This window comes from Mesoplodon densirostris, chromosome 15 (genome assembly GCF_025265405.1).
Source record: "Mesoplodon densirostris isolate mMesDen1 chromosome 15, mMesDen1 primary haplotype, whole genome shotgun sequence".
NCBI lineage: Eukaryota > Metazoa > Chordata > Mammalia > Artiodactyla > Ziphiidae > Mesoplodon > Mesoplodon densirostris.
Window position 1 is genome coordinate 76797277 of NC_082675.1, and position 24113 is coordinate 76821389.

The following is a 24113-nucleotide window of genomic DNA, read 5'->3' on the forward strand; positions in this document are numbered from 1 at the left end:
GTGAAAGAAAAACTCTGTGTGCTTCAACTATGACTTTCTTTTAAATGTTCTTTCTATTAGGCAGTAGTCCATTAAATGAGATTTAATTAAAGTTGATTTGATTGATAGTCTAAGATCTCATGGTCTTTCCAAAGGCTACATAGGTTTGTGTCATTGATCAAAAACAACCCTTGCCTTTTGGCAACCTTGTGGTAAAATGATTTATTTCCTTGGTAAAACCAGCAATACTATTGATCTCAGGAAACATCACTTCAGTCATTCCTGCGTAGTGGAGGTTCTTAACTGTTATTAAATCAGCTGTTCATTGGCTGACACATCACAAATTGAAACTACACACACAAATCACACGCTGAACTTGAAAAGCCAAACCTGTTTTTATTGCACTGTGGAAACTAGAAATGGGATTTCATTCTGCCGAGGTTATCACATGGAAATAAAAAAATGCAAAACATCCCTCCTTTTAAAAATAATAAATGACATAAATCATCTCGACAGCTGACCATTACATTGTAACATTTCAGTGAGTTATGCATTAACAGGAAGCTGAATTAGATTAATAACTATGCATTCTCCTAGGCATTTCAAGGAAATTAATTTAGCTCTTCACATGTCTGAGCAAAATGCTTTGAAAATATTAACTACCCGATTCTTATCACCAAAAAACATTTCCTTTACACCTATTTGCACATGGGGCTTTGCTAAGCACTTTTAAGCAATTCAGACTGATGGATTATATAATCTAAAACTGCAGGTTTCCTATTAAAAAGACAACCTGGAACTTGTTTATTTAAGTGCCAGCAGCACTTATTTTTTAAAGTTGGATTATTTCTGGTTATAAAAGTGTGAGGAGGTCTTATTTCATACAAAGGATGCATCTTACAAGACTTTGCATAAGTCAAGAAAGATTTTCTCAAGGGAATAAACATAAAATAAGACAGATGTATTCTCAGAACACATGTACAAGTTGTAACGTATTTGTACTTTAAAGCCACTTTTCCTGTCCCCAGCGTTATATCTAATATTCCACAGAGTTGTCACCCATATCAACTGCACCATGTTTCATCATAGTTGTTTACTCTTCCTCTTGGCATCTTATCACATGTAGCTTCCCCTCAAAAGTAATTGAACTGGGGGCGCACTGTTCAGCCTGAGCACGTAACATCATTATTTTATGAGTACTTGAATGACACTGTTATAGGTTGTAAAAATAGTTTACATGATAATAACAGCGAATGCTAAAATAATAGCATAATAGTAAAAAAAAAAAAATCACTTGCAGGAGTCCCATTGTATGTAAACAACAGCATGGTTTAGAGACTCCTGCAAAGCCAGGTTGACATTTCTGTTTACCAGCTAAAGCGGCAACCATGTTATAAAACTGTAGACAGGTTTACAATATTCCTTTTGCTCATCAGCAATTAAATTACATGATTCTTGACAATTTTTTAAAATTTGGCATGATAGATGTATTTTTATCTTTGTACCTGAATTAAGATTTTATTGGGGTTTTTACATTGATGTTCTCAAGCGTACATACCCCATAGGGCTGCCTCCCCAGGGGGTAGTAGAGGGAACTGGGAAAAGGATGTTTCATCAAAGTCCATGGTGGCTAATGTACAGACTCAAGAGATGGAAGAGACACACCGTCATTTAAGAAGGATTTCATCTCTATCGCGTCTACAAGGCAGGAATTGCAGGGCTCATGCTCGCCACAGAATAAAGATCACTCAAAATGCAGGTTCACTCTTAGCATCTTTCTCCTCCTACGTCTCTCAAAAGGGGTATGGATTTAGGGTAAAGCATAGTCTGTGTTTGATTCTGCCCCGGTCTGTGTTTCAGTCGCTGCTGTCCATCTGAGGGGGTTTAAGTCCCTCCCTCTGAGCCCAAGCTTCAGGATCAGCGGGTGATGGCTTTAGTCTCCATCAGGCTCCTCTCCTTGGGTGGTTGTAAATAGCAAGTGAGCTAATTACAGTCATTCTCAACAGAGGGAAGCGTGCCAATCTAGGTATTAGGGGCCTTACATGGTTTGGAAGAAACTTAGCATTCTTTCTTAAATGGAAGAACAAAGATGTAGTTACCACTAGAACTGGAAATATACTAGCTTATTTTAAAATAAACTTATAGAAAAAGTTTATGTGAAAAATTCCAAAGAGCATGAAGAAAAAGATAAATAATTTCATTATTCCACTGCTAAGAAATAAGCTTTCTAAAATTGTGGCATTTTTTCCCTCCTTTTTCTGTTGCTTTTATATTTTCCATTACTAATATTACATGTATCATTTTTTATTCCACTTCAAAAAAAACATTCCAGCGCATATATACATATCAGTATATCATATCATGCTCAAAAAGCAGTTGTAATTGCTGCTTTCTAACCCAACATTTGGATGTTCTCCTCTATTACTGAACATTTGAACTGTTCCAGAAAATTAACATTTTAAACATATTATTCTCCAAGTGTAGAGAACATTCAGAATTTTTCTATTTATCAAAAATTACAGTATTGATTTTTAAATTCTAAAAATAAGTAGTTTGCTATATACTTATTAATACTCCATCTTGATTTGCCTCATTTTCAAGCCCTGAAGGTCCAACAGTAACAAAGTAACATCCTTGCCCTTAAGAAATGGACATTTTTGATCACCAATGTGTATACAGTCTCATTATACAATGTATAGTGAGACAGTGTATATACAATGTATATTCAGACTCATTGACTTATACCCTTTAAATATAGGTAATTTGGGGACTTCCCTGGTGGCGCAGTGGTTAAGAATCCGCCAGCCAATTCAGGGGACATGGGTTCAAGCCCTAGTCCGGGAAGATCCCACATGCCACAGAGCAACTAAGCCCATGCGCCACACCTACTGAGCCTGTGTGACACAACTACTGAAGCCCTAGCACCTAGAGCCCATCCTCTGCAAGAAGAGAAGCCACCGCAATGAGTAGCCCACGCACTGTAACGAAGAGTAGCCCCTGCTCTCCACAGCTAGAGAAAGCCCACACACAGCAACAAAGACCCAACACAGCCAAAAATTAAATAAATAAATAAATTTAAAAAACCAGATGAGGAAACTGAGGCCCAGCATGAATAAATTACTTGTTCAAAACAAAAAAAAAAAAAATAAGCAATTTTACTACACAAATTATATCTAAAATTAATTTTTTAAAAAACCTCAGTGGATTAAAGTCATTTATTATAGTACTGGTGGTTAATGAGGATTAGCTGCTTTAGGCTGCACACATCTAATGTCAGCTGGATTCACTCATTACCTGTCTGCAAGTTTCCTGTCTACAGGTGAGCTGGGCATCTGCTCTTGTCTGGCTTGGTTGAGGCCTCTTAGCTGGGAAGCTCTGCTCTAAGTCCTTCATCCTCCTCTTGGGACCAGAGGGCTAACCTGGCCTTGTACTTCTCATGGCAGTGGTGAAGCCCAAGAGACACATGTACTCTTGAGGCGTAGGCTTGGAACTTACACACCATGAATTCTGCCTCATTCGTCTGGCAAAGCAAGTGACATGGCTAAGCCCAGGTTCAGCAGGGGTGGCAGGAAGAATAGACCTTGATTCTATTTTTTTTTTAATTTAATTTTATTTATTTTTTTATACAGCAGGTTCTTATTAGTTATCCATTTTATACATATTAGTGTATGGACCTTGCCTCTTAAGTGAGAGAAAATGTAAAGTCACATGACAAAGGGTGTGGATATTAATGCAATCAACCTCAAGCTCCAAGTGGAGATATCAGAGGAGTATTTGGAAATACATGTATGGAATTCAAAGGTCTGGGCTGAAGATATAAAATTGAGGGTTGTTGAAATAGGAAAGTATTTGAGGTTATATGACTAGATGAATCACCTGAAAGTGAATGTTGTTAGAGAAGAGATTCAAGTCTGGGGAGATGAAGAAAACCAGCAGAGGATACCGAAGTGGGGTGCTAGTAAGTTATGTAGAGTAAAGAGAGAACAGTATTCTAGAAGAGGAGCTCAGAACATGTTTTTTTTTTTGGCTGTGTTGGGTCTTTGTTGCTGCGCGTGGGTTTTCTCTAGTTGCAGCGAGCAGGGGCTACTCTTTGTTGCGGTGCACAGGCGTCTCATTGCGGTGGCTTCTCTTGTTGTGGAGCACAGGCCCTAGAGGGCATGGGCTTCGGTAGTTGTGGCTCGCAGGCTCTAGAGCGCAGGCTCAGTAGTTGTGGTGCATGGGCTTAGTTGCTCCGTGGCATGTGGGATCTTCCCGGACCAGGGATCAATCCCGTGTCCCCTGCATTGGCAGGCGGATTTTTAATCACTGTGCCACCGGGGAAGTCCCAGAAGGTGTTTTAATAGGGAGGAATGATCAGTGTGTCAACTGCTGCTCCATGAAATAAATAAAACTTTTAAAAACTGCTGCCTGGTTCTTTCTGGAGAGTCATGTCACAGTTGGGTATATCACTGTGCTAAGCTAGGGTGCAGTTAGCATCTAATAAAAACTGCCTTGCCACACCCACTCCACCTGCAGACACATAAACAAACCAGTTTAAGATTAGCTAAGCCCAGCCTAAACTGGATCTTTTGCTACATTCATTCACTGATGGCTGCCAGGATGATTTCCAACATTTTAGTGCAATCTGTAGCCTAACTACTGTATTTGTGTAATGAATATTTATTGGGCACCTAGTTTCGTCACACACCGCTCCAAGCAATCAGGCTATAACAGAAAGTAAGATAAGTAGGTTTCTAGCTGTCATAGAGTTAACATTTCAGTGGAGGCAATAAACAAAAAACATAGACAGATGAGTAAACATATAAATGAGCACGTAATTTCAGATAGTGCTGAGTGTAGTGATGATGATAAAGCAGAATGATGACTAGAGAGTGACTGAGGAAATTACTTTTGATCATAAGATCAGGTAAGGTGTCTCTGAGGAAGTGATAGTTGTCTGAAATCTGAATTATTCAAATTAGACAACTCCTCAGTGAGTTTCATTATAGCTCTTTGACCTTCCACCACTCCTGAGCTGCTGCACAGAAAGGAGAATCCCAGCATTATCTTCTGTTCTCCCTCTTGCCTTTCCCAGAGCCCCTGGAGAGCTGAAATAAAAGAGGAGAGTAAGGATGCCAGGGGAGGTATACCAGATGTCTGCTGAACCATGTGCCCACAAATCCAGTCTCCTATGGCCAGAGAAGATTCCTTTTAAGGAATTGAACCCAGTTAAAGCTTTTCAAAATACAGAAAGGTCTCATTTGATTCAGAAACTTTCTCTTTTTTGTGGCAGGGAAAGAAGAAGATATTAACTCTGCAGAAGAGAAAGTCATAATTGACCTAAAGCCCCCTTGACTGCCATATCCTTCCAGCATTCTGCTATCAAAGAAGTGAAAGGAGGTGCTGGATGATATATGTGCCATGTCTCCCTGAGACCCATCAGCAAACTCAGATGGTGGAAATCATTACTGGAATGAAGACACTGGCTCAGAAGGACTAAAGAACTTACCCAAGGTCATCCAGTCAATAAGAAACAAAACCAGAATATGAACCAAGGGCTGGCTGTTTCCGAAGCCCATGTTCTTTCAGCTAAATGACCCTGCCCAGCTGCCACACTGGACATCAGAAAACATAAACCATTAAAAGAAACAGGGCAGAACCAATTCATTTGTAAAATTCTTCTAAGAGGAAACAAAAGAGAGAGAGAGTGAGATCAATAACGCCATGTTGTATTTTTAGTGATGGGTAGTGAGAACAAAACACAGCAATTTATAGAAAAGGAAAGGAATTTGTATTCCCTGGGGCTGGAAAGTTGTTGGACATTAATAGCAAGAAAATAGTTAGGAAGGTGACAAGAGGTAAAAGAAATGTCCTTGCTTTCTCCCCTGCAAAAACCTCACTGTAGGAAAAGGGGAAAGAACACAGGATTGAAAATTGAAGTGGGTTTGGTATAGAAACAAACACAGGAGGGAAATATGAGAACGTTTGAAAGAAAACAATATGAAAGGAAAGAATTTCAGAGTAAAGAGAAAAGTAAGAGTAGCTGTTGTGGAAGAGCAGGATGGTTAATTAACAAGGGGGATAAAAATGGCCTGCAGATAATATTTATCATCCTTCCCCGTTCTCCCGTGGCTTTAGTTGTGCCCATCTGTCAGCTCAATCTTTTCCAAGTGTCTGCTGCCACAAACACAAGCCATGAATTTACTGAAAATATGACTGAAATTAGATTGCTTCTGGCCTTCCTGTTGTTTTTCTTTTAACTTTTTAAAAAATTGTGTTTATCTGTGTGCCTGTTTGTGTTTTCATTTGGCAAGTGGAGGTTTGCCCAGGCTCAGAAACATAGGCTTCCCAATTCACAAGAAAAAACATGGGAATCTTTCCCGTGTTCGGAAGCACACCCATCTAATTTTGCAAAACAATTCTGTCAGATGTCCCTGTACACACACCCCTGTTCCCCTGGGGTGAGAAATCTAAACCTGAAACATTCTGACAAAAAAAAAAAAAAGAAAACAATGGCACTGTTGCATTTATTTGCTTTAGCAAAAAAACATACATAAACAAGTGGCTCTTAGTATAAACACATCCAGTTTATGTTTAAAAAAAAATTCATCATACTAAGAAACGAGTAGGTGGTACATTTAGATTATACCCATTTTTATTTCAAAAACAGGGACAAAGTCCTTCCTATCGACTCTGTCACAGGTTGGTATGTCACCCCAATTGAAGCTGTTATCCAAGGAAGATAATTGTGACATTTTTAATGTTACATAATCGAATTTTTTAATCAGCATTTGCATGTATATTATGAGAGTTGTGAAGAAGCAACTCTTCAAAGGGTCTGAGGCCTTGACTTGATTTCTTCAGCTTCCCAAGGTTGCCCCCAAAGAGCAGACAGGCCACCCAAATCTCCAGTTTGTCAACTGCTCTGGCCCCAGGAGGGATTTTTTAGTGCTTTCCTTCAAAGAATCCCACCCAGGCTGGTTGGCTGCAGATGTCAGCTGCCTATTATTTCTCCTTCATTTCCCAGGACATCTGGGTGCTAGAGCTCCCAGCCTCCTCGTGGGCATGGTGCCCTGCCTCTTCACAGCCCCTTCTTAGGCTCAGCAACACTTTAACTGGAGAATCCCAGCTGCTTCACCTCCCGGCTCACTTGCTGGCAGTCTGGTGTGCAAGACAGAGGGGAGAGAGGTGGAGAGAGGAGAACCAAGCAGCTTTTGGTGGTTTTGGGGGGAAGGAAATAATCTTATTTTTTCTCTCTACCCGTCTTAGGTTCATAGGCTGGGACCAAACTGATAAAAGACAGATGGGAAATTCCCTGGCGGTCCAGTGGTTAGCACTCTGTGCTTTCGCTGCCAAGGGTGTGGGTTCAATCCCTGGTCAGGGAACTAAGAACATGCAAGCCCTGCAGCTTTGCCAAAAAAAATAATAATAATAATAATAGTAAAATAAAAGATTAACAAGGGAAAAAAAAACACATTTAACTATGTGTATACATTTGCAAGGGATTTCACAAAGAAAAGGTAGGGCTTCCCTGGTGGCGCAGTGGTTGAGAGTCTGCCTGCCGATGCAGGGGACACGGATTCGTGCCCCGGTCCAGGAAGATCCCACATGCCGCACAGAGGCTGGGCCTGTGAGCCATGGCCGCTGAGCCTGCACGTCCGGAGCCTGTGCTCCACAACTGGAGAGGCCGCAACAGTGAGAGGCCTGCGTACCACAAAAAAAAAAAAAAGAAAGAAAGAAAAAGTACAGCCAGATGATTGAGGTTTATACACCATCTTAGACTAAACAAAGAAAAAGGGGTTTGGGACTTCTAGGTGGGAAAGGCAAGCTATGGGAAGGTGACAAGTAAAAGTACTGTCAATAAGGGTTGCTTAGTGGGATGTGTTATGCAGACTTAAGTAGGTACCTTCTCCACTGAAGAGATGTTATAGTCCTTCTCCCCCTGGTGCAGGATGGGGAGGCTTTACAAAAGGATAAGTAAATTATGCCTGTTTTTAGAGCTTTCCCTGCATCTACTGTTTCTTAACGGCCTTTAACTCAAAATAGTCCAAATGTCAAAGGGAGCTATTTGGGGTGCCATATTCTTGAGGGAGAAAAACATGTTTTAAAGGCTGAAGGACTGGAGATTAAGCAATTAGCTTCCGCAAAATAAAGTATGTATTTCAGTTACAAAAGTCAAAAAAAAAAAAAAAAAAAAAAAAGAAGTTGCAGAAGGTACTGCAGGGGAGGAAAAGTAATTTCCCCTCTAACCTTCTAGGTTTTTGGCGGAGATGCCCCTGCAATAAAAGAAAGATTAACAAGAGAAAAACAAACATAAGTTTAATATACCTTCTGTATGCCTGTATACAGAACTGAGTGTGTCCCTGAAATGGCCCAGGCCAGGAGCTTAAATACCATCCTTAGCAAATGACAAAAAAAGACATTGAGGGGTAGAGGAAGTCCTGTTAATGGGAGGTGACCTGGAATAGCATGGTAACAAGCAACAAGGTCATGGTTGTTATGCAAATCAAAGTCTTTGCCTTCTCAGTGGATAAGAGTTGCTAGGGATTTAGTCATCTTTCTCTTCGAGGTATGGAGAGACACCCCTACATATGGAGATTTTCTTGTAAATGTAAATGTCTCCCACAAAAGGGTAATTTCTACTCAATTTTCAGAGCTTTTCCTGAGTCTGCTGTTTTTTAAAAAATAACAGCCCCAAGTAATCTTTATGCCAAAAATGCATATTTTGGGGTGGCAAATCCTGTTCCCCGTCAGTACCCTTGTTACCCAACACAAGTTCCTGTGCCCGATGCACAGGGAGGTCAAACAAACTGAAACGTTTCTATAGGCAAAATTTGGGGTGAGGGCTTCAGGGTGTGTGACTTTTTTCTGATTGGTTGGTGGGGAGGGAACAGGGTGGTGTTTCAGGAAACCTGTGGTCAGCCTGAAGTTCCAGCCTCCACCTGGGTGAGGGCCTTAGTTCTTGCAGAAGAGCTCAAAGGTATTGTTATGAATATTCCTTCAGGAGGAACTGGGACCCTGCCACAAGGCTGCACTACTGTTTCTGAAGTCCCTCTCTTCCCTGATTGGCAACCGTTTTAATCTGCCCTTTGGAACTCAGGGAAAGTCTAAGAGGCTGAAAGAAGCCTATATCCTACAAACAGGAAATGAGAGATGGACAGGATTTGTAGCTGAGAGGACCTCACAGGGTCCTGCTCAGTTTCACCCTGGTGGATTAAGGGCAGGATATCCCCAAATATTATGAGTGGACACTCCTGAGCCTACATAAAAGAGGGGGAAATCTGCAAATTGTGGCAGATTTGCCCCAAATGTTAACCAAGTTCACTTCAAATGGTCATTTTCCTTGTGTTTAAATGTCTGTTGATGCCCTTCTAATCTGAACAATCAAGAACATATTATAGTTGTATCTGGTGGAGCCAATCAGTATGTTCAGATGCACAAGGAGAACAGTAGGAGACCAGAACATGTCACTCCAAAATATGCCTCTTTAGCATAAGGATTATTGTGAGCTGATTATTTACTAATCAATAGACACAAGAGAAGCTCTGTAGACAAAACATACAAATTTACATTTTTAAAGGAAGTCTCCATTTATAAGGTGTCTCCCTCTATTACCTGAAAACTGGGTTCACCTCTTGATGGGTGTTGAGCCAATAGACACAACCAAGACAAAGATCAGGAGAAGAAAGGATTTAATACTTGCAGCAAGTAAGGAGAGCTCCAGGGACCTTTCCCAAAGCAGTGTATCCCTGAACAGCAAAACTGGGAAAGTTTTGTTTTTCTTTATTTATTTATTTATTTATTTATTTATTTTGCGGTATGCGGGCCTCTCACTGTTGTGGCCTCCCCCGTTGCGGAGCACAGGCTCCGGACGCGCAGGCTCAGCGGCCATGGCTCACGGGCCCAGCCGCTCCGCGGCATATGGGATCCTCCCAGACCGGGGCACGAACCCGTATCCCCTGCATCGGCAGGCGGACTCTCAACCACTTGCGCCACCAGGGAGGCCCTGTTTTTCTTTTTTTAAAAAATAAATTTATTTATTTATTTTTGGCTGCATTGGGTCTTCGTTGCTGCATGTGGGCTTTCTCTAGTTGCGGTGAGCGGGGGCTACTGTTCGTTGCGGTGCACGGGCTTCTTATTGTAGTGGCTTCTCTTGTTGCAGAGCAGAGGCTCTAGGTGCACAGGCTTCAGTAGTTGTGGCATGTGCACTCAGGAGTTGTGGCGCACGGGCTTAGTTGCTCTGCGGCATGTGGGATCTTCCCGGACCAGGGCTTGAACTCGTGTCCCCTACATTGGCAGGCGGATTCTTAACCACTGTGCCACCAGGGAAGCCCAAAACTGGGTAAGTTTTAAGCTAAGGGTACATGTTTATTCATGAAGGGGCTTGAGCAGAGGAGAATTGAGCATAGAACTGGGGCAAAGGTCGACAGAGTTCAAGTTTTAGTTGATTGGTCACGAGGATCGACAGCATCATTCCATCCTCCACCTTGGTGGGGGCCTTAGTTCCTGCAGAGCTCAAAGACTGTATCAGATTATTATGTATATCCCTTGAGGAGGAACTATGACTTGTTTTATGGCTGAACCATTGTTTCTTGACTGCTTTTCCTTTGTTCCTGCTTTCCCTCACTTCCCTGAAGATCATTAATTACTAAGACCTATTCAAGGGCAAGCATTGTGGCCAGGCTTAGATCACAAAATGGCTTAGGCCAAAAATGGCTTCTCTTATGCCAAGAAAGCCATGCCTAGTTCTCTTTCTCCAGGGACCCCTACCCCATCTGAGTACACCTCTTTGTATCAGGAAAAGAAGGATGACTCTTAATCACAAAAGACTCATCAAGACTTTGACTTAAACCTGTATAACAAAACTGATCTTGTTCACCGTGCTTTTCCTGGCCACCTTCCATAACTCGTATCCCCTCGACCGAGAATTCCCCAAACTTTTTTTTCCTTTGTTGGTACTTAAACCCAAGTTCTAACCACCCCTTTGAGTTGCTCATCTCTGGGTACTCCCACATGTTACTTGTATAATGCACATGTTGATAAACTATAACTTGTTTTTCTTTTGTTAATTTGCCTTTTGTTGTAGAGCCGCAGTTGAGGGCCTAGAAGGGTATCTCAGAAACCAAACTCTGCTCACTGAGTAAAATGAAGTACATAGAAAGATGAGTTTATTACAAGAGTTTTGACTTACAAGCTGGGAAGCTCAAGGCTACGTACAGGAGCAATGGGCTCCAAGTTACTCACAGACTAAAGGGTTCTTATGGAGTAAATCAGAAGTCTTCAGCTTTTTTAGCTGATTGGTTGCCTAGTGGTCTTATTTGGATCAGGGTCGCTGAGTCTGGGGAGCAAGGAAATCCAAAGATGGCATGAATAGACTTGGCATTTGAGGATTGGCTGACTGAATATACCATGTTTCTGGTCCAGCAGAGCCTTTACAGGGGCATGAAAGCTACCTAAGTTTCTGTTTGTTGATGCAGCACCCCAGTAGGAGCAGCTCCATCCTGGGCCTAGAAATGTATTTCAAAAGTAGAAGAAAAAAACAAAAATTTCCCTCCCTTACAGACCAAAAGAAAATAAAATTAATTTCTAAGGTGTGATGGTTCTCCAGGCTCAGTTTTACTATGGTCTTTACAGACAAAAATCCCCCCAGATGGCTTCAGCACATCAAAAGCCCTTAGTTCATGATAGTTACTGCCTGATACCTGCCCTGAAGAGGCTTTAGGAATTGGCCATAAACGACCAGCTTGGGGTCTGCAGGGTGACCCTGGAATCAGCCACAGGTCCGAATTTCAATTTCTGGTGGACTTAGCTAGAGGAAGAATTTTGATTTAAGACAAGAAAAGACATTTATTTATTCAACAGGGGGACCAGGAAGCATTTTTCAGGTTCTGGCACCAAGTCTTTCTAACAGAACCCAGGTCTCAACATTAGGATCCTCTAGGGAGCTTTTATAAAATGTCGACAACCCACCCAAGAGGAACTAATCCAAACATGTGGGAGAGGGACCAAGGCACTCCAATTTTTTTTTTTTAACTCCCCAGGTGATTCTAATATAGAGCCGCTGTAAAAAGAACACTGTGGCATCTAGATTACCCCTAGGAGGAGGATGGGGTGCCCCCATCTGAGCTTTAAGCATTCTCCCTCATGTGGGCTGAGTCAGGGTTATAGACGTGCTGACAGAAGATGATGCAGCTCCCAAGTCTGTGGAATACACAGTATCCACTACACAAGAATTCATTGTTACAAGGGTAAGATGATAAAAATTTCTTTGTTTAGTAAAAGGGAAGTAAGCAGCTGCCTCCCCAGCCTTCTTTTTAGGATGTTTCCTTGACAAAATAATAGCTCCAATAATAGGCCTGACTTTCTGATTTTACAGTGCAACGGTCTTGGGCCCTATGACGCTTGGAACTGCAAACACAGACCTCTGAAATGAGCTCAGGAGTCTCTCCTGAGGAGTTCCGGAGACTGACGCAAGGTCCATTCATTTGTCTTTGGAGGAGATAAGAGAAGTGTTACTTGTTCTTTCTTCTACTTTACTGTATAAATTCATGTGAAATTCTGTGCAGACTTAGTCATCTCTCGCAGATTCCCTGCCTGTCTGTAATCTGATATGCATACTCAAGAATAAATCATATTCTCTGTCTTCTATATTGGTATAGAGGAGTCTTTTTGTTGGCAGGATTTTTTTCCCAATGATCAGGATGGCAGATGCAGGTACGGGAGGGGGATAGTACGGATACCATGGAAGCAAAGGATGAAATGAAGGTCAGAGTCCATGGATCAGGCCAAATCCAAAGGCACAGACCTAGTTAGAAATGGTCAGTGACTAGAGCCAGCTGTGCTCTCCCATCCTTGGCTTTCATTCTCTCCCCCTATGCCCTCGTGTTCTTTGATGTTTAGCAGGCTGCCACCTCTATCTTGTCCCTGGTTTTTGGAGACAGGTGGCTCCCTGAGCAAGAGACTGGAAATTCTCCTGCCCTCTCAGGGCTCTGAAAACAAGGTTGTAGCATTTGCTGAAGCCCAGTTCAACAGGTGTACAAGCAAGAGTAGTGAGTGATAAGACGGTGAAGGAAATTGGGCCTGTGGTCCAGATGAATGACCAGACTGGTGACAGAAGTTAGAAGGAATGTGAGACAAGAGGTAAAAAGCAGTAGGACTTGGCAATTGGTTAAGGATGAGGAGAAGAAAGACTCAAAACGAGGCTCTAAGATTTCAGATATGGATGACTAGACCAGGAGGACCACTGAGCTATGGGCAGATGAGGAAGTCAGGGGAATGAGAAGGGGCCAGGACTTGGGTAGATCTCATGGAAAATTAGCTTAGTTTTAGACATAATGAATTCAAGACAGTGGTAGGACAGCCAGGCTGAATATATTCTGCAGAAAGTACAAATGTTAGAAGTGCTCAGGAGAAGTTAAATTTTGAAATTCATTCCATTTGTGTTGAAGTGGGGGCTGAAGCTTAGAAATGAGTGAGAGTACCAAATATGTAAATAGAGGTCCGAAACTCTGAGTACAGAATTCTGGTCAACACTTAGCATTAGGGGCCAGGAGGAGGGAGAGGAGCCAGAAAAGGACCCAGGAGAAATGGTCAGAGAGGGATAGACAACCAGGACCCAGGAGAAACTGTCAGAGACGGATAGACAACCAGGACCCAGGAGAAACTGTCAGAGACGGATAGACAACCAGGACCCAGGAGAAACTGTCAGAGACGGATAGACAGCCAGGACCCAGGAGAAACTGTCAGAGACGGATAGACAGCCAGGACCCAGGAGAAACTGTCAGAGACGGATAGACAGCCAGGACCCAGGAGAAACTGCCAGAGACGGATAGACAGCCAGGACCCAGGAGAAACTGTCAGAGACGGATAGACAACCAGGACCCAGGAGAAACTGCCAGAGACGGATAGACAACCAGAACCCTGTAAAGTTATAATATTTTCAAGGTTAGAGTATTAATTTCCTAGGGCTGCCATAACAAAACGTCATAAACAGAATGGCTTGAAACAACAGAAATTGATTGTTTCACAGTTCTGGGGACTAGACGTCCAAAGTCATGGTGTCGGCAGGGTTATGTGCCTCTCAAACCTGTAGGAAAGACTCCTTCCTTGCCTCTTGTTGCTTCTGGTGGTTGTCATCAATCCCTGGTGTTCCTTGGTTTGCAGCTGCATTAGTCTTATCTTACCTCCATCGTCACATAGCTATCTTCTCCCTCTGTGTCTCTGTTTCTTTTCTTGTAAGGACATTAGTCATATTGGATTAGGGTCCAACCTAATGATCTTACCTTAACTTGATTACATCTGCAAAGACCCTATTTCTATATAAGGGCACATTCATAGGTACTGGAGGTTAGGACTTCACATATCATTTGGGGGCACAACATTCAGCCCGTAACAATTAATCTCAAAGGAGCAAGCGATTGGCAATACATGCTTTTAAGGAAGCTGGGACCATGTGTGAAAGCTGATGAGTGAACATCTCAGTAAAGTGGTGGTGATGGAAGCCAGCTTTGAGAGCTAAACAGTACAGTAAAAGAGGCAGTAAGTATAGCCTGCAGGTTAGAATGTGGCTGCTGACAGTAGTCGGATAGGGTGGCAGCATGAAGCAACTAGTCTTTACCTCTTGGTGCTGCTGTGGCCCTGATCACAGAAACTCCCTTACCAGGATTGCTTCCACACTGTCCTGTCATTTTCCTGCTTCAGAGTCTGTGCCCTCCTCGGGGCCACCCACCAACATCCTGTTTCCTGTCTGAAGGATGCCTTGGCTCGTCTGCTGGGCAGAGATAACCGATGTGCCAGTGAATGTTGAGCCCAGGGACCGAGCCACCTCCTCTTTCCTGGCCATCTTTCTGGTGACTCACAGCTGTAGTATTCCCAAAGAAAGTGGGGAAGATTTTCCTAAGATTAGTAATTCTGTGATTAAGGTTTGTACGTGAGAACTATGTAACTGAGGGTACACACTTCTAAACAGTAGAACAATTTAACCCTCACATTTCTATAGAGTATATGAGGAGAGATGATTAGATGTGTAAGTCAAAGAAGAGGCAAGGAACGAATTCTTCCCTGGAGTCTCTAGAAGTAACCAGCCCTGCCAGCACCTTGATTTTAGTCCCATAGGACTCATTTCAGACCTCCGTTCTCCAGAACTGTAAAAAGAATAAGACTGTGTTGTTTTAAGCCACTGAGATTATAGTAATTTCTTACAGCAGCAATAGGAAACTAATACACAAATCAGCCTCATATTTAAAGGCCCCCAAAGTCATCCCAAATGCAGCTCAGGCTCTCCTCATATACGACAACTTGACTCTGCCTGTTTAGGTTAAATGCCCACAATTTCCAGTGCTCCCACCCTGGTGGAATCCTCTCCTTCTCCTTCTTTTTCTTGTCTCTTTTGGGTCCCACCCCACCCAAACTTCATCCCTTCCAAATGCAAGAAAAAAGAAAATCTCTGTCTCACTTAGTAGAGAATGAAGATAACAAAACAAGGACAAGAAAGAGATAGAGCAAGCGGCCTTCAGGATGCTTACAAACCCGGAGGCATTGTTATTAGTAATTAAGGGGTTGCTGGTACATGTTCTGACACATTAGTGCAGATCTGGCAGGTTCACTACATTAGTTAATATAGTAAGTGCTGTGTTTTATAATGTTCATAAAAAGGAGTGCCATTGGGCTTCCCTGGTGGAGCAGTGGTTGAGAGTCCGCCTGCCGATGCAGGGGACATGGGTTCGTGCCCCGGTTCAGGAGGAGCCCGCATGCCGCGGAGCGGCTGGGCCCATGAGCCATGGCCGCTGAGCCTGCGCGCCCGGAGCCTGCGCGCCCGGAGCCTGCGCGTCTGGAGCCTGTGCTCCCGAACGGGAGAGGCCACAACAGTGAGAGGCCCGCGTACCGCAAAAAAAAAAAAAAAAAAAAAAAGGAGTGCCATTTAGACCTTGCCAGGACCTCTCCCAAGGGAACTGTATGTTTTCAGATTTTTGGAAAAGATTCTCCAAAAAAAATTAAAAAAAAAAAAAGGAAGCAGAAAACAGAACTGCCCAGTTACCTGCCTTTTTGGTCTCTATTTATACCTCCCGGTGTTATAGGTCTGTGTAGAGGAGTCAAGACTTAACATCTTAGATCAGTGCCTGGCCCATATTAGCACTGATTAGATGTTAGATATTATTATTATTACTAGAATTACTTTCTCTGATCATTCTGAATTAGTTAAGTAATTACCTTCTCCTCTTTAAAAGAACCCTCAGGATTGTTAGAAAATAAAAAAGAAATGTGCAAAGGTCTAACTGGGCTTTGCTGTTCTTGGGAATCACTTCCTGCTTGAAGTACAACTTTTTACATATGCATCTGCATTAAAATGGGACTTTTTTCCTTCTTCTCTCATCTACCAGAACAAATGAAATAAATCTGTTGCCCTGACAGAAATACATAGATTGACCTTGATCATGGATTATTCCAGACTTGTCCAAGCAACCTGCCTTGCCCACAGGTAGATTCAGAGGACAGATTCCAGGTGCAGAGACAAATATGATGGAGATCTGCATTTGCCCAAAAATTCTAGAGGGAAAGCTTCAGAAAGAATGTCCTCTTGCTGCACCCAGGATCAAGAGTGATTGGGAGGGCTTCCCTGGTGGTGCAGTGGTTGAGAGTCCGCCTGCTGATGCAGGGGACATGGGTTCATGCCCCGGTCCAGGAAGATCCCACATGCCGCGGAGCGGCTGGGCCCGTGAGCCATGGCTGCTGAGCCTGCACGTCCGGAGCCTGTGCTTCGCAACGGGAGAGGCCACAACAGTGAGAGGCCCGCGTACCACAAAAAAAAAAAAAAGTGATTGGGATATACGAAAACCCAGGTAGCCTGGCCTCATACCTTGAACTTGACCTCACACCTGATCATGCTCTCCCATCTCTTTGCAGCCCACCCCCACTTTCTCCTTGCCCTCTTTATTTCAGGATCTTTCCTCTCTCCCCCCACTCCCTTCCACAGGAACCCTGACTCTCCCACCTGTGCCTCCACAGCAAGGTTCTCTGTGCCTTGTCCATTTTCCTCTAAATGGAAGGGGTCTTGGAAAAAAAGAAACCTAAATAGACAGAGCTATAAACATGGGATTCATTTTTGAAAACTGTACATGCATTTGTACGCATAAAGTCAAAGCAGGGGATAGAGTCACAAAAAATGATCTTCAAAGCAAATTGCAGCATCTTCTATGCCTCACATCAACTCATAAACTGTAAAGAAATACATTAACTTGTGTTTTTCATCTCTTTATCCTTACTCACCTGGGTGTCTAACAGCTAGCAAATGTCTCATGTGAAATTTTAATGTACACAGACCATTTCATGTTATTAAAGGTCCTAAAATTTATATGCAAAGGTGAGAGTCTCAGCAGCGAGTTCTTTTGCAGCCTTATTCAATCTCAGCCTCCTTTTCTCTGAGGCTCCCATAAAGGCCAGCACTCCATCCTGGAAATATAATGTCAGCTCATGATCTATCAAGCAACTACTGCTGCACTTCCGAGTACACCAAAGGGAGCAAGAAACCAGATTTGTCTGAGAAATCTTCACATCTATTTTCTCACCTAAAAACAATGAAAATAAATCTTGAGTGGAGAAGTGACCACTAGCTTCCAGTCTGCATCATCCACTTCATGTTGCTACATATTTACTCAAGGATGACCCTCACTAGCACTGTTTCCAATTTTATAGGAAGCAGTGTTGTTTGCTGGCCATAAGTTTAATGGGGAAAAGTTAATTCTTATAAGAGTTACAGAAACAACCAATCACTGATCCGGCCAGCTCACTCCTTCAAGACAGAGCTATATTTAAAACTTACTCCATAATTGCTAATGTAAAGTGCTTGCAGTACTTGGTACCCACTAAGATATTAGAAGTCTACCCGGTTTGGGACCTCCCTGGTGGTCCAGTCGTTAAGACTGTGTGCTTCCAATGCAGGGGTGCAGGTTCAATCCCTGGTTGGGAACTAAGATCCCACATGCTGCACAGCCAAAAAGAAGTCTGTCTACCTGGTTTGAATTAGCCCTTCCCTGCCCCAGTACCTAAGTCCCTTTTCTGAGTATGTTAGTTATTTATCAGTAATGGAGTAAGCTGAGTAAGCTTTCCTTAAGTCTAATTTAAATAAAGCAGAAGATAAATGAACTATGTCCTTGGATTTTATCCCATGTTGAATAAATAACCATGTGCAAACCTTCAGGAATACAGCTAAAAATAAGAATGAATACACATTCCCCCAAAAGACTCATGGTTGTCCTTGACAATCATCTCAAAAGATTAAGAGCACACATCAAATCCCAAGATCCACCTGTCTGTAATGATTCAACTCAGTAAACCTTTATCAATCATTTACCATGTACAAGTGACTGGGCTTGTCATCTCAGCAGACATAAAGATGAATAAGACATGGTACCTGCACCAGAAGAACTTATTCATTTCTCATCCATTAGGGTATTGACACCCTTTTAGTATCCAACTTTATTTTCTGTTCCCAACAAGACTTGCATTAGACAGAATCAAAGCGTGTCCTACCCCATTTGGCGTGAGTTAAATCTATAGTCAAAACACAAAAAAGGAAGATAAAAATATAAACAATTTTTCCCTAGAAAATCAATTTGTGTTGATTGGAATCTCTTTTCTCAGAATAGTTTTAGCTCAAAAAACTCTTACATGAATCCTCAAATATTTGTTTTCATAACAAATTTGCTTCTGTTGCTCTAAGACCCATAGGGAAAATCCTACGCTTTATTACATGAAAGGAGGGGAATCAAGCTTCCTTCTCCTTAGCAAAACACAAAACCAGTGAGAGAAGGCTGTTGAAAGAAGAAACCCCAGCAAGTCTGTGCAATTTGGAGAGCTCCTCTTAAGCTGAAATTTTGAACACAGACAAAATGCTGAACAGTTAACGCCTAGAGACAACCAATTCTTTTTTTTTTTTTTTTTTTTTTTGCGGTACGCGGGCCTCTCACTGTTGTGGCCTCTCCCGTTGCGGAGAACAGGCTCCGGACGCGCAGGCTCAGCGGCCATGGCTCACGGGCCCAGCCACTCCGCGGCATGTGGGATCCTCCCGGACCGGGGCACGAACCCGTGTCCCCTGCATCGGCAGGTGGACTCTCAACCACTGCGCCACCAGGGAAGCCCTCTTTTTTTATTTTTTAAATAAATTTATTTATTTATGGCTGTTTTGGGTCTTTGCTACGTGTGGGCTTTCTCTAGCTGCGGCGAGCGGGGGCTACTTTTCCTTGCGGTGCGCAGGCTTCTCACTGTGGTGGCTTCTCTTGTTGTGGAGCATGGGTTCTAGGCGAGTGGGATTCAGTAGTTGTGGCTCATGGGCTCTCTTAGAGCACAGGCTCAGTAGTTGTGACGCGCGGGCTTAGTTGCTCTGCGGCATGTGGGATCTTCCCAGACCAGGGCTCGAACCCGTGTTCCCTGTATTGCCAGACGGACTCTTAACCACTGCGCCACCAGGGAAGTCCGAGACAGTGAATCCTAATGAGCCCTAAGGAGATCGAGCGTTTGAATTCAAATCAGCAGTGTGAGATATAGAAAGTGCCACCCACGTCAGGAGAGCTGGAGCCAGCTCTAATCTCCAGCAAGTCCAGACTCAGTGTAGAGCATTTTCTCAAATGACAATGCATTAGGTTGACCAGTTGGCTGGGCTGGGCTGGGCAAAGGACTTCAGGTTATTAGAGACATGATGTCAAAATGTTGGCAACTACGAGAGCCAATCCTGTCACAACAGAAGTCCACCCCCACATATGCTAATCATTATGCCTGGTGCTAATGTGTGGTAAATTATTTAATGGCCATGAATTCCTTCCAGCCCAGTATGCTCGACACTTTGCAATGTAGCATTGATGATCCTCCTATCCAGCAGAATTATTTGTGTTTTTTCTTTCTTTCTTGTTTTTTGGGTTTTTTTTTTTTTTGGCTGCCCCGCGTGGCCTGTGGGATCTTAGTTCCCTGACCAGGGATCAAACCTGTGCCCCCTACAGTGGAAGCACAGAGTCTTAACCACTGTACTGCCAGGGAAGTCCCTATGTGTAATTATTTCTTGATCAGCTAAATGTGATGGAGCTGATACTGTATGAGTTCTGGAGTCTAGGCTTTAAGAGACCCTTTTGGAGCCTCCACATTTAAAAGAAAAAAAAAAAGATTTTCCTATTACTCTTAAGCTGCTAAAGTGCAAGTGTGCAATTTTATTGATATTTGTGGAGTAGTTCCGCGATGCCCAACCCCAGTCCATGGCACTGTGCCGAGTCCATCATAACACAACCGGAGTTCAATTAATGAAGACTAAACCGAGTGAAACAACTAGAAAAACAGGTCCTACTTGAGACAGCCTAAATAAAATACTCCCTAAACTGATCACTGTAAGGTTTAATCCTTTCAACGAGGCTCTGAATTTGAAGGCTGTTGGATGCAGCCTACTGAATACATCTCTTCTGGGTTTCGGCTAGAACACCTGACAGCGCTACCTCAATTCTGGGCCTGGCCATTTGACCAATATGGTGACAAACTCACCTCCCACCCATGTTTCTTCTGCCAAGGAAGAGCTGTTTCTCTTTGTTTTCTGTTGTTTTGTTTTGAAATTTAACTTGACTGGGCAAATCAAACTTCATGGATACAAATTATGAAGGCCTGGAGGGGTTTAGAGAGCGCTGATTTTGTGGCCTATTGTTTTTCCCAAGTTTACATAGTAGCTTGGCTGACATAACTTCAAACATCCTCAGCTTTACCTAGAGGAGGAACACTTCCCCAGATGCCCCTCATTTTGGTCCTTGAACTTTTCTTCTGCTGTTCTCTCCACTGGGTACCCTCTTTACCCCCCCTATCCATTTCAGCTGGACAGGGTAGTAAAAAAGCACAGGATTTGGAGATGGTTTCTAGCTAACCCCCTGGAATTCTGTAGGCACATGACAGCTGGTTGCCCAATCCAAACCTCGCACCATACTCTCCTCATAGGGCTCAGAAAGAGGAAGAGGTCATCCACAGAAAAAGAAAAAGCATGATAGACATCATTATCTTTCTTTTGTCTCTCTCCAGGTATCACAGAGGTAGAGGGAACTAAGAGAAGTAAAATATTACACAGGTCAGGAATTTGGGGGAAGTCCCTCTGCTTAGGCGTTGAAGGTGACAAGAAGGATAGGACTTGAGGGGAAAACAGGGCCTAGGAGCATGAAATGGGCCCAGTATCCCCCCTCCCCTCCCCCTCCCCTTTCCCCTCCCTCCCCTCCCCCCCCACCGTGATGCACAACTCCAGTAGGGCACCATTCACATTGACCCCCAGAGTTAAGCAATGGGGACAGAGTTGTGCTTCCGTGGAAAACTACACAATGTCTAGATTCTAGAGGACTCCTCTCTGAGTTATACGGTGTCATGAGGGTTATTTTGCAGCTTTGTGAATTGTACATGACTGATCGCGGTGCAAAATAATTCTTGGCGATAGACATGCAAATTTTGCCCTATCTCCAGTGGTTTCATGGACTTCACTTTCCTAAAGTAAAAGATCGGTTGGGGGTGCTTTTGCATATTAATTTCAACATTCCCATATTCATAGGATGGTTCTTTTTCTACTTTCCATTGAACTGGTTTTAACACCTCACCAGTTTGAGTTAAATAAAATCTTTAGCATGTGTTCATATATCAGTATGAGAGTTGTGATTTTACCCTTTTTTAAAAAAAAATGATTCTTTAAGAGTCCACAGTAAGAATCTACTTGGGTCCTTCCCTGTGATCCAGCCGTAAGCATCCAAAACTTGCTAGAAAGGAAGCTATAGCTGAGAACCAAATACTCACTCCGGCTCAGGGCACATTAACATAACAATAGACTCTTCACTCCCAGAAGTCCAGGCTTTTTTCCTTTCTTTCTCAGGGCTCCCCTGAGGTGAAACCCTATTACCCCAGAGATGGTGTTTTAATTCACTTCTAAGTGACTGGACCCCAAGTTGGGTTTGCATCCTCAATCCACTGGAGCCTGGATTCATTTGCAAGTAAATAAAATTAACTCTCCTTTTCTAATAGCCCTTAAGGTCAGCAACAACAAGGAGCTACTATGAAATTTTCATAACTAAAGGGCAAGATTTTACTTTGAATGCTAAGTAAGGCTCTTTAAAGATAAAAATCAAAGCCCTGGCCATTTCCTATAGTATGTAATTCCCCAACTCTTCTTTTTCCCCTGCCTGTCCTCCTTCTATTGGAAGGCACAGTATTATTTGTATAGTAATCAAAATGTATTTGGTACCAAAACACACCGGAAGCTCTGTCAGGAATCTTAGCCTATTGGAGCTACCTGGGGGTTCCTGGGTCTTTTATTTTGCTGAAACTCAGAGACTTAGAAGAGAAGGTACAAATGGCAACTGAAGAGTCAGGATCTAAATTTAGTGGTTCCAAATTCATTGCTTTTTTTCCCTATTACATCCTGACGCAGGTCTCCAAAGTAAAGTGTAGGAAGCAATTATTCAAATTTGCTTCAAGTTATTTTTCTTTATTTTTAACTTAAAATTATTTTATTTTTTAATGTATTTTTTAACATTTTATGAATGTTTTACAATATAATACAGCAGAACTACAGTATGTGTATTTAATTTATAAATGAATGAATAAATAAATGTCAGGGGTGTGTGCTCAAAAAAATTATGATAAGGACGACAAATCAAAATAATTTAGAGGCCTTTTCTTTAGTGCTGATGTTGAACTCTAAGCCCTGTGTTTCCTGAAAGCAGGGATGGTAGAGAAATTCTCCCACCATTTTGTATTCCCAGAAAACACAAAGGACAACCAAAGTAAGATCCACATCTGGCCTTCTTAAGACCAACTAGAAAGAATTAGAAAAATTAGAACAAGCAAATGTTGGTTCTGAGATGATCAGAGCTGGTTGACCCTAAGAATTGAGCTATTTGTTGTTATTGACAGAATTGTTTCCCCCTAAATTTACACATTAAAGCCCAAGTCCCCAATATGACTATATTTGGAGATAGGGACTTTGGGGAGGTAATTAAGTTAATAGGTGGTTGTAGAGGTGGAACCCTAATCCTATAGGACTGGTGTCCCTATAAGAAGAGACACCAGAGATCTCTCTTCTTCCCCCACCCCACGTGCAAACACAGAGGAAAGGCCATGTGAGCACAGTGAGAAGGTGGCCATCTGCAAGACAGGAAGAGAAGTCTCACCAGAAACCAACCCTGATGACACTTTGATCTTAGAATTGTAGCCTTCAGAACTGTGAAATAATAAATTTCCTTTGTTTAAGCTGCCCAGTCTATGGTATTTTGTTTTAGAAGCCCAAATGTCCTAAGACTGCCCAATGCTTAATACAGATGTATGCTATAGGAATTAAGAGAGAGGTCAAGGAAGATCTGATGAAGTGGGATTTGATGTATGGATATTGAAGCGAGATAGTTAGAGATGGTAACAAATGCCGACTTGGCTGGAAAGTCCGTGATCAAGGTGCCAGCATGGTCATGCACTGGTAATAGCACTCTTCCTGGTTCATAGCCAGTGCCTTCTCTCTGTGTCCTTACCTGGTGAAAGGGGCTAGGGATCTCGCTGGAGGCTCTTTTAAAAGGGCATTAATCCCATACATGAGGGCTCCACCCTCATGTCTTAAGCACCTCCCAAAAGTCCCCACCTCCTGGTGCCGACATCTTTGGAGGTTAGAATTTGAACACATGCATTTTGAGAAGACGCAAAGCCTTTTTTCCACTGGCTTCATGATCCCAAATAGAATCATTGCAAACTAAGGAAAAAGTATCTACAAATGGCGCAGAGAAGCATGCTTAGGCAAACAACTGTATTGCCCTGAGTTTGGGTAAGGACTGGGCTTCTGGGTGATGAGAACTGTGAGGAGGCAGAGGTACAGGAGAAAGGGGGTGACTCCCAGACACAACCAATCCATCTCCAAACCTAGTCCCTCTCTTCCAGGAACCTCACTTTCAGGGATGGTGTTCTGAACATTTTAACAGCACTCAGTGCATTAACCTGGGCCTCGTTTGTTATATCCCATTTCTTCCTAACATTCATAACTTCTCATTCTTTGGATTAAATTTTTCTTTATTTCTTAAAGAAATTTTCTATCACCAGTATAAAATATCAGGCTGGTGGCAAGGGCCTATATAATCTAAGAACCTGCAGCTCTAGAAAGGTAGTGATATAAGCAA